We start from the raw sequence: 9967 nt of genomic DNA on the forward strand, positions 1-9967 counted from the left end.
ATGGTTCTCTCACAACAAAGCTAAATCTGGGTTGACAAGCTAGTCATATTTACAAAAACACAATAGATAGAGTTCATACCAGCTTTTCAGTCTCAGTCACTTCATCATATATCATCATTGTTGCCTTTCATTTGCACGATCGAACGATGTGAACAATAATAAGTGCATTGGACTAAGCTGAATCTGCATGCAAACACCAAGGAGAAGACAAAGTAATATGGCTCTTTGAAAGCTAAACAGGTAAGCATGCAAGAACCACTAAGCATTGTAACCAATATCTTCTACCTTGACACAAAGGAAAAGAAAACTATTTACACGGGAAAGCTCCCAACAAGCAAAAGAAGAAAGAAAAATCTTTTTGGGTTTTCTCAAAAGGACACAAAACAAGAAAACAAGAAAACGAAAAATAAATTAGCATGGATAATACAGTGGCAAAGTGTAAACACCGGCTAACAAAGTGAAAGCATAAGCATGAATGTAAAGTCGGTGAGAACAAGTACTCCCCCAAGCTTAGGCTTTTGGCCTAGCTTGGTCTACTCCCAAGGTGGGAAATAACCAGCTCCAGGATACTTCGGAGCAGACTATGGATGCCACTGCTGTGTGAGCTCCTCTGGCTCCCAGTGATAAACTGGCGTCTGGAACTCGACTCGCGGCTCAGGCACGTGCGCCTGTGGTTGGGCCAAGCCCCAATATGCGTAGATGTCCGCGGGCATAATAGTGTACCTGACTGCATGAAGATCAAACAAAGAAGGAGCAGGGAAAGTAATAGTCTCTCGAGTACCCTGACTAAATACCAGGTTATAAATCATCCGTCTACTAGCATCTCTATCCAGAAAATCACGGCGAACCATGCTGTCATAATCCAGATATCTCTCAGGGAGAAGCATCTCTCTTTCCTCTCCTAGTCTAATGGGTATCACAAAGTGTCTGGCCAGACGGGTAGCGTAGATACCTCCATAGACGACACCATTGGAACGGTCCAGGTTCAACCGTTGAGCTACTATAGCGCCCAAGCTATAAGTCTTATCGTTATAAAGGCTTTCGCGCAAAACAGCAAAGTCTGGAGAACTAAGTGATCCAGCCTCCCCACGGCCAATCAAACATTTTCCCACAAATAGTGAGAAGTACCGAAGCATAGGAAAATGTATGCTAGCAATTCTAGCGCGAGACACTCCTCTCTCCTCTCCAACAACAATAGAACAAATGAAATCCTCCAAGTCCCGTGGATGAGGGTCATGGATATCCCCAACATAAGGTAATTTGCATACATTGCAAAAGTCCTGCAGCGTCATGCACTAGGGGACATCGTATATCATGAACTCAACCATGGGAGGATTCTTCCTCGGGTAAAAGTTGAAGCTTTGAACAAAAATATTGGTGAGGAGGAGGTATTGTGGGCACTTATCTTCAACGAACGCAGTAAGACCTACGTTCTCCACCAAGTAATAGAAGTCTTCGTAAAGTCCGGCGGCGCGCAAAAATTCATCACCTGGCCACTCGCATGCTCAAACTTCGGTGACTCGAGGGACTACGTACTTGGGGTGGTTCTTCTCGTCCTCCTTGGGGTTACGGCTTGAAGAGGCTCTCAAGAATCTCCTCATCTTTTCCCTTTTCTAGCTCTGAAAAATTCTGAAATTTTTAGAGACTTCGAAAGGATTAACCCAACTTGTAGCAACTACTCCTACTAGTGCCTAGAGACTGTATCACGCGCTAAAACTACTTGGGACCAGCTAAAATCAACCTTTCAAGCTCAAGAACAGGGTCACCAAGGTAGCAAGAATACGCGAAGGATAAAGCACTAGAGAAAAAACTAATTGGACCAATGGAGGAGTCACTTACCAAGGAGTAATTTCCCCAAAACGGTTCGGAGAATGGTGCTTTGAGTAAGGAGATCGAAAATCACAGCCAAATGAGCAAGAACACGGGTTTGAGCTGCGAAACAATTTTTTCTGGAGGTGGAAGAAGAGGTTGAGAGCTGGAATGAGTGGAGGGGGTGCCTGTGGGCCCCACAAGCTTGCACCCCGCCACCAGGGGGGTAGGTGGCGGTGGTAGGGCTTGTGGCCCACTGGTCTGGCCCCCAGGCCAGCTCTGAGGCCCAGAATTTTTCAAAAATTCCAGAAAATAACATACTAAATTTTCAGGACCATCGGAGAACTTTTATTTTCGAGGTATTTTCTCCTGGACGCTAAAACAAAAAACAGGAAAAGCTAAACTAATTCTACCATTTTTCTTCTAAACAAAAGAAAATGAAAGCTCAAAACAGAGGTATGTGACTCTTCGATTCATCCGTTTCATGGTCATCGAAAGAAATCCGTCAATAGGATTGATCAAGTCCTCATGACAAAACCTTCTCGAATCGCAAGAGAGAACGAAGAATTTTCTAATAGCCACTAAGTCACCTCAATGGGGATATGTATCTCCCCAACAAGCAAATCATACTTCATCTTGACATGAGGAATAGGGCATTCAAAGCTCCCAATGAGAATCGATGAAGTCTTTTCGATAGCATTGATGCAATGTACTTGATATCGTTTCTTCGGAAAGTGCACTGTGTGCTCATTACCGTTGACGTGGAAAGTGACATTGCCTTTGTTGCAATCTATAACAACCCCTGCAGTGTTTAAAAAGGGTCTTCCGAGGAAGACAGCCATGACATCGTCCTCGGGAATATCCAAGATAACAAAGTCTGTTAAGATAGTGGTGTTAGCAACCACAACAGGCACATCCTCGCAAATGCCGATAGGGAAAGCAGTTGATTTGTCGACCATTTGCAAAGAAATTTCAGTGGGTGTCAACTTATCTAATTCAAGTCTACAATAAAGAGAAAGCGGCATAACACTAACACCGGCTCCAAGGTCACATAAGGCAGTTCTTACGTAGTTTCCTTTAATGGAGCAAGGTATAGTGGGCACTCCGGGATCACCAAGTTTCTTAGGAGTACCACCCTTGAAAGTGTAGTTGGCAAGCATGGTGGAGATCTCAAGATCTGGTATCTTCCGTTTCTTAGTCACGATATCTTTCATGTACTTGGCATATGGAGAAATCTTGAGCATATCAGTTAACCGCATCTGCAAAAAGACGGGTCTTATCATCTCAACGAAGCGATCAAAATCCTCATCATCTTTTTTCTTGGATGGCTTAGGAGGAAAGGGCATAGGTCTCTGAACCCATGGCTCTCTTTCTTTACCATGCTTCCTAGCAGTGAAGTCATTCTTATCGTATTTCTTAGGTTGTGGGTTATCAGGATTAACCGTAGGTTAAATCTCCACATCCTCATCATTGCTAGGTTGAGCATTATTATGAACATCACTATCCATATTGTCACGAGGTTCATGTTCATCACCAGATTGTGTTTCTCCATCAGACGCAGAAATATCATTAGGTTCTCTAGGTGTGACAGTATTTGGTGAACTCGCGTGTAGGCTTCTATCATCCTTCTTCTTCTCCTAAAGATGACTAGGTGTATCAGCATTGACTCCTTGAGAATCTTGATCAATTCTCTTAGGATGACCTTCAGGATACAAAGGTTCCTGAGTCATTTTGCCTCCTCTAGTAATGACTCTGACAGAGTTGTCATTTAATTCATTGAGCAGGTCATTCTGAGCTTTAAGTACTTGCTCTACCTGAGTAGTAATCATAGAGGCATGTTTACTCAAAAGCTTCAGATCGTTGACATTTCTGTCTACACAAGCACTTAAATGGCTAAGCATACGAGTACTTTGTGTTGGAAATATGCCCTAGAGGCAATAATAAAATGGTTATTATCATATTTTATTGTTCATGATAATCATCTATTGTTCATGCTATAATTGTATTAACAGGAAACAGTAATACATGTGTGAATAAATAGATCACAATGTGTACCTAGCAAGCCTCTAGTTGGCTAGCTCGTTAGTCAGTAGATGATCATGGTTTCCTGATCATGGGAATTAGATGTCATTGATAACGGGATCACATCATTGGGAGAATGATGTGATGGACAAGACCCAATCCTAAGCATAGCACTAGATCGTATTGTTCGTATGCTAAAGCTTTTCTAATGTCAAGTATCTTTTCCTTCGACCGTGAGATTGTGCAACTCCCGGATACCGTAGGAGTGCTTTGGGTGTATCAAACGTCACAACGTAACTGGGTGACTATAAAGGTGCACTACGGGTACCTCCGAAAGTGTCTGTTGGGTTGGTACGAATCGAGATCGGGATTTGTCACTCCATGTGACGGAGAGGTATCTCTGGGCCCACTCGGTAGAACATCATCATGAGCTCAATGTGACTAAGGAGTTAGTCACACGATGACGTGCTACGGAACGAGTAAAGAGACTTACCGGTAACGAGATTGAACAAGGTATTGGTATACCGATGATCGAATCTCGGGCAAGTTCTATACCGACAGACAAAGGGAATCGTATACGGGATTGATTGAATCCTTGACATCGTGGTTCATCCGATGAGATCAGCGTGGAGAAAGTGGGAGCCACCATGGGTATCCTGACCCCGCTGATGGTTATTGGCCAGAGAAGTGTCTCGGTCATGTCTGCGTGACTCCCGAACCCGTAGGGTCTACACACTTAAGGTTCGATGACGCTAGGGTTATAGGGAATTTTTATACGAGGTTACCGAAAGTTGTTCGGAGTCCCAGATGAGATCCCAGACGTCACGAGGAGCTCCAGAATGGTCCGGAGGTAAATATTGATATATAGGACGGATGGTTTCGGACACCGGAAGAGTTTCGGGCATCATCGGTAACGTACCAGGACCACCGGGACCATCGGGGGTGGCCCCGGGGGTCCACCGAAGGGGGGCAACGACCCCAGGAGGTGAGATGGGCCAAGTGGGGGTGGGAACCAGCCCCTAGGTGGGCTGGTGTGCGTCCCCACTCAGCCCAATGCGCAGGGGAGAGAAAAGGGGGGGGGCAAACCCTAAGCGAGGTGGGCCTAAGGCCCACCAGGTGGTGCGCCACCCCCTCCTCCCCCCTCTGGCCGCCGCACCTCCCATCTGGGGGGCTTCCGCACCACCTAGGGTGGGAACCCTAGGAGTGGCACCCCCTCTCCCCTCCCCCTATATATAGTGGGCACTTTTGGCCATTGGAGATTAGACTTTTCCCTCTCCCTCGGCGCAGCCGTGCCCTTCTTCCTCCTCCTCTCTGCGGGTGCTTGGCGAAGCCCTGCCGGGAGACCTCGACTCTTCATCGACACCACACCGTCATGCTGCTGGAGTTCTTCCCCAACCTCTCCCTCATCCTTGCTGGATCAAGGTGCGGGAGACGTCACCGGGCTGCACGTGTGTTGAACGCGGAGGTGCCGTAGTTCGACACTAGATCGGAATCGCCGCGAGTAAGACTGCATCAACCGCGTTCTAGCAACGCTTCCGCTTAGTGATCTTCAAAGGTATGAAGATGCTCTTACCCCTCTCTTGTTGCTGGTCTCTCCATAGGAAGATCTGAATATGCGTAGGAAAATTTTGAATTTATGCTACGTTACCCATCAGTGGCATCTGAGCCAGGTTTTCTATGCGTAGATTCTATGCACGAGTAGAACACAAAAGTTGTGGGCGATGATTTGTCAATTTGCTTGTCGCTACTAGTCTTATTCTTTTCCGGCGGTATTGTGGGATGAAGCGGCCCGGACCGACTTTACACGTACGCTTATGTGAGACTGGTTCCACCGACAGACATGCACACCGTGCATAAAGGTGGCTAGCGGGTGTCTGTCTCTCCTACTCTAGTCGGATTGGATTTGATGAAAAGGGTCCTTATGAAGGGTAAATAGCTTTGGCATATCATCGTTGTGGCTGTCACGTACGTAAGAAGGCATTCTTGCTAGAAACCCAAATCAGCCACGTAAAACTTGCAACAACAATTAGAGGACGTCTAACTTGTTTTTGCAGGGTTTGACATGTGATGTGATATGGACAAAGTTGTGATGTTGCATGTATGATGTATGAGATGATCATGTTATTGTAATAGGTTTCACGACTTGCATGTCGATGAGTATGACAACCGGCAGGAGCCATAGGAGTTGTCTTAATTTATGGTATGAGATGCAACGCATGTGCTTACTACTTTTACTTCATTGCTAACGGTTAGCTATAATAGTAGTGATAGTAGTAGTTGGCGTGACGACTTCACTGAGACACGATGATGGAGATCATGGTGTCACACTGGTGACGATGATGATCATGCGATGCGTGAAGATGGAGATCGAAAGGGCGAAGATGATAATGGCCATATCATGTCACTATATGATTGCATTGTGATATTTATCATGTTTTACATCTTATTGCTTAGAACGACGGTAGCATAATAAGATGATCCCTCTTAAAATTTCGAGAACGTATTCCCCTAAGTGTGCACCGTTGCGAAGGTTCGTTGTCTCGAAGCACCACGTGATGATCGGGTGTGATAGATTCTAACGTTCGCATACAACGGGTGTAAGCCAGATTTACACACGCGAAACACCTAGGTTGACTCGACGAGCTTAGCATGTACAGACATGACCTCGAATACAAGATACCGAAAGGTCGAACATGAGTCGTATGGTTGAATACGATCAGCATGAAGTTGCTCACCATGGTGACTAGTCCGTCTCATGTGATGATCGGACACGGGTTAGTCAACATGGATCATGCATCACTTAGATGACTAGAGGGATGTCGATTTAAGTGGGAGTTCATACTTAATTTGATTAAATGAACTTAATTGTCATGAACTTAGTCTAAAAGGTTTGTCTTTATAAATATTGTAGATGGCCAACGTCAACCTCAATTTCAACGCATTCCTAGAGAAAAACAAGCTGAAAGAAGATGGTAGCAACTATGCGGACTGGGTTCGCAACTTGAAGCTCATCCTTGAAGCAGCTAAAAAGGCTTATGTCCTTGATGCACCGCTAGGTGACCCTCCCGCTCCCGCAGCAGCCCAGGACATTCTGAACGTCTGGCAAACGCGGAGTGATGACTACTCTCTGGTTAGGTGTGGCATGTTATACAGTTTAGAAACGGGGCTCCAAAGGCGTTTTGAGCAACACGGGGCATATGCGATGTTCCAGGAGCTGAAGCTAGTTTTGCAAGCTCATGCCCGTGTCGAGAGATATGAAGTCTCCGACAAATTCTTTAGCTGTAAGATGGAGGAGAACAGTTCTGTGAGTGAGCACATACTCAAAATGTCTGGGTTACACGGTCGTCTGACTTCACTTGGAGTCGAACTTCCGGATGATGCTATAATTGACAGAATCCTCCAGTCTCTCCCACCAAGATACAAAGGCTTTGTGCTTAACTACAACATGCAAGGGATGGAGAAGACTATTCCCGAGTTGTACTCGATGCTCAAGTCTGCAGAAGTAGAAATCAAGAAAGAGCATCAAGTGTTGATGGTCAATAAGACCACTAGTTTCAAGAAGGGCAAGGGTAAGAAGAACTTCAAGAAAGACGGCAAATCTGTTGCCGCGCCCGGTAAGCCAGATGCCGGGAAGAAGAAAAAGAATGGACCCAAGCCTGAGACTGAGTGCTTCTATTGCAAGGGAAAGGGTCACTGGAAGCGGAACTGCCCCAAATACTTAGCGGACAAGAAGGCCGACAACGTTAAAGGTATATGTGATATACATGTTATTGATGTATACCTTACCAGCGCTCGTAGTAGCTCCTGGGTATTTTATACCGGTGCTGTTGCTCACATTTGCAACTCAAAGCAGGAACTGCGGAATAAGCGGAGACTGGCCAAGGATGAGGTGACGATGCGCGTTGGGAATGGTTCAAAGGTCGATGTGATCTCCATCGGCATGCTACCTCTACATCTACCGTCGGGATTAGTTTTAAACCTTAATAATTGTTATTTAGTACCAGCTTTAAGCATGAACATTGTATCAGGGTCTTGCTTAATGCGAGACGGCTACTCATTTAAGTCAAAGAATAATGGTTGTTCTATTTATATGAGTGATATGTTTTATGGTCATGCTCCGCTGGTGAATGGTTTATTCTTGATGAATCTCGATCGTGATGTTACAATTATTCATAGTGTGAGTACCAAAAGATGTAAAGTTGATAATGATAGTCCCACATACTTGTGGCACTGCCGCCTTGGTCATATCGGCGTTAAGCGCATGAAGAAGCTCCATACTGATGGACTATTAGAGTCTCTTGATTTTGAATCATTTGACACATGCGAACCGTGCCTCATGGGCAAGATGACTAAGACTCCATTCTGAGGTATAATGGAGAGAGCAACCGACTAATTGGAAATAATACATACTGATGTGTGTGGTCCAATGTACGTTGAAGCTCGCGGTGGCTATCGTTATGTTCTCACTCTCACCGATGATTTGAGTAGGTATGGGTATATCTACTTGATGAAGCACAAATCTGAGACATTTGAAAAGTTCAAGGAATTTCAGAGTGAGGTTGAGAATCAACGTGACAGAAAAATCAAGTGTCTACGATCTGATCGTGGAGGAGAATATTTGAGTCACGAGTTTGGCACACACCTAAGGAAGTGTGGAATTGTTTCACAACTGACGCCGCCTGGCACACCGCAACGCAACGGAGTGTCTGAACGTCGTAATCACACTTTATTAGACATGGTACGATCTATGATGTCTCTTACCGACTTACCGCTATCATTTTGGGGATACGCATTAGAAACTGCAGCATTCACTTTAAATAGGGCACCGTCTAAATCCATTGAGACGACACTGTATGAACTATGGTTTGGCAAGAAACCTAAGTTGTCGTTTCTTAAAGTTTGGGGCTGCGATGCTTATGTGAAGAAACTTCAACCAGAAAAGCTCGAACCCAAAGCGGAGAAATGCGTGTTCATAGGATACCCTAAGGAAACTATTGGGTATACCTTCTATCTTAGATCCGAAGGTAAAACCTTTGTTGCCAAGAACGGATCCTTTCTAGAGAAAGAGTTTCTCTCGAAAGAAGTAAGTGGGAGGAAGGTAGAACTTGATGAGGTAATTACACCCCCTCTCGAACAGGATAGTAGCGCAGCGTGGGAAGTTGTTCCTGTGGCGTCTACACTGACTGAAGAGGAAGTTAATGATGATGATCATGAAGCTTCGGATCAAGTTACTACTGAACCGCGAAGGTTCACAAGGGCACGCCCGCACGAGAGTGGTACGACAACCCTGTAATGGAAATCATGTTGTTAGACAGCGGTGAACCTTCGAACTATGAAGAAGCGATGGCGGGCCCGGATTCCAACAAATGGCTTGAGGCTATGAAATCCGAGATAGGATCCATGTATGAGAACAAAGTATGGACTTTGGTGGACTTGCCTGATGACCGGCGAGCCATAGAAAATAAATGGATCTTCAAGAAGAAGACTGATGGAAACGGTAATGTAACCGTTTACAAAGCTCGACTCGTCGCAAAGGGTTTTCGACAAATTCAAGGAGTTGACTACGAAGAGACTTTCTCTCCCGTAGCGAAGCTGAAATCAGTCTGAATCATGTTAGCAATTGCCGCCTTTTATGATTATGAAATTTGGCAAATGGACGTCAAAACAGCGTTCCTTAACGGGAACCTTAAGGAAGAGTTGTATATGATGCAACCAGAAGGTTTTGTCGGCCCTAACGGTGCTAACAAAGTGTGCAAGCTCCAGCGCTCCATCTATGGGCTGGTGCAAGCATCTCGGAGTTGGAACATTCGCTTTAATGAGGTGATTAAAGCGTTTGGGTTCATACAGGTTTAAGGAGAAGCCTGTCTGTACAAGAAAGTGAGTGGGAGCTCTGTAGCTTTCCTCATACTGTATGTGGCTGACATATTATTGATGGGGAATAATATAGAGATGTTGGAGAGCATAAAGGCCTATTTGAACAAGAGTTTTTCAATGAAGGACCTTGGAGAAGCTGCATACATATTAGGCATCAAGATCTATAGAGATAGATCAAGGCACCTCATAGGTCTTTCGCAAAGTACATACCTTGACAAGATATTGAAGAAGTTCAGTATGGAAAACTCAAAGAAAGGGTGCT

The sequence above is a fragment of the Hordeum vulgare genome, chromosome 6H (genome assembly GCF_904849725.1).
Source record: "Hordeum vulgare subsp. vulgare chromosome 6H, MorexV3_pseudomolecules_assembly, whole genome shotgun sequence".
Lineage (NCBI taxonomy): Eukaryota > Viridiplantae > Streptophyta > Magnoliopsida > Poales > Poaceae > Hordeum > Hordeum vulgare.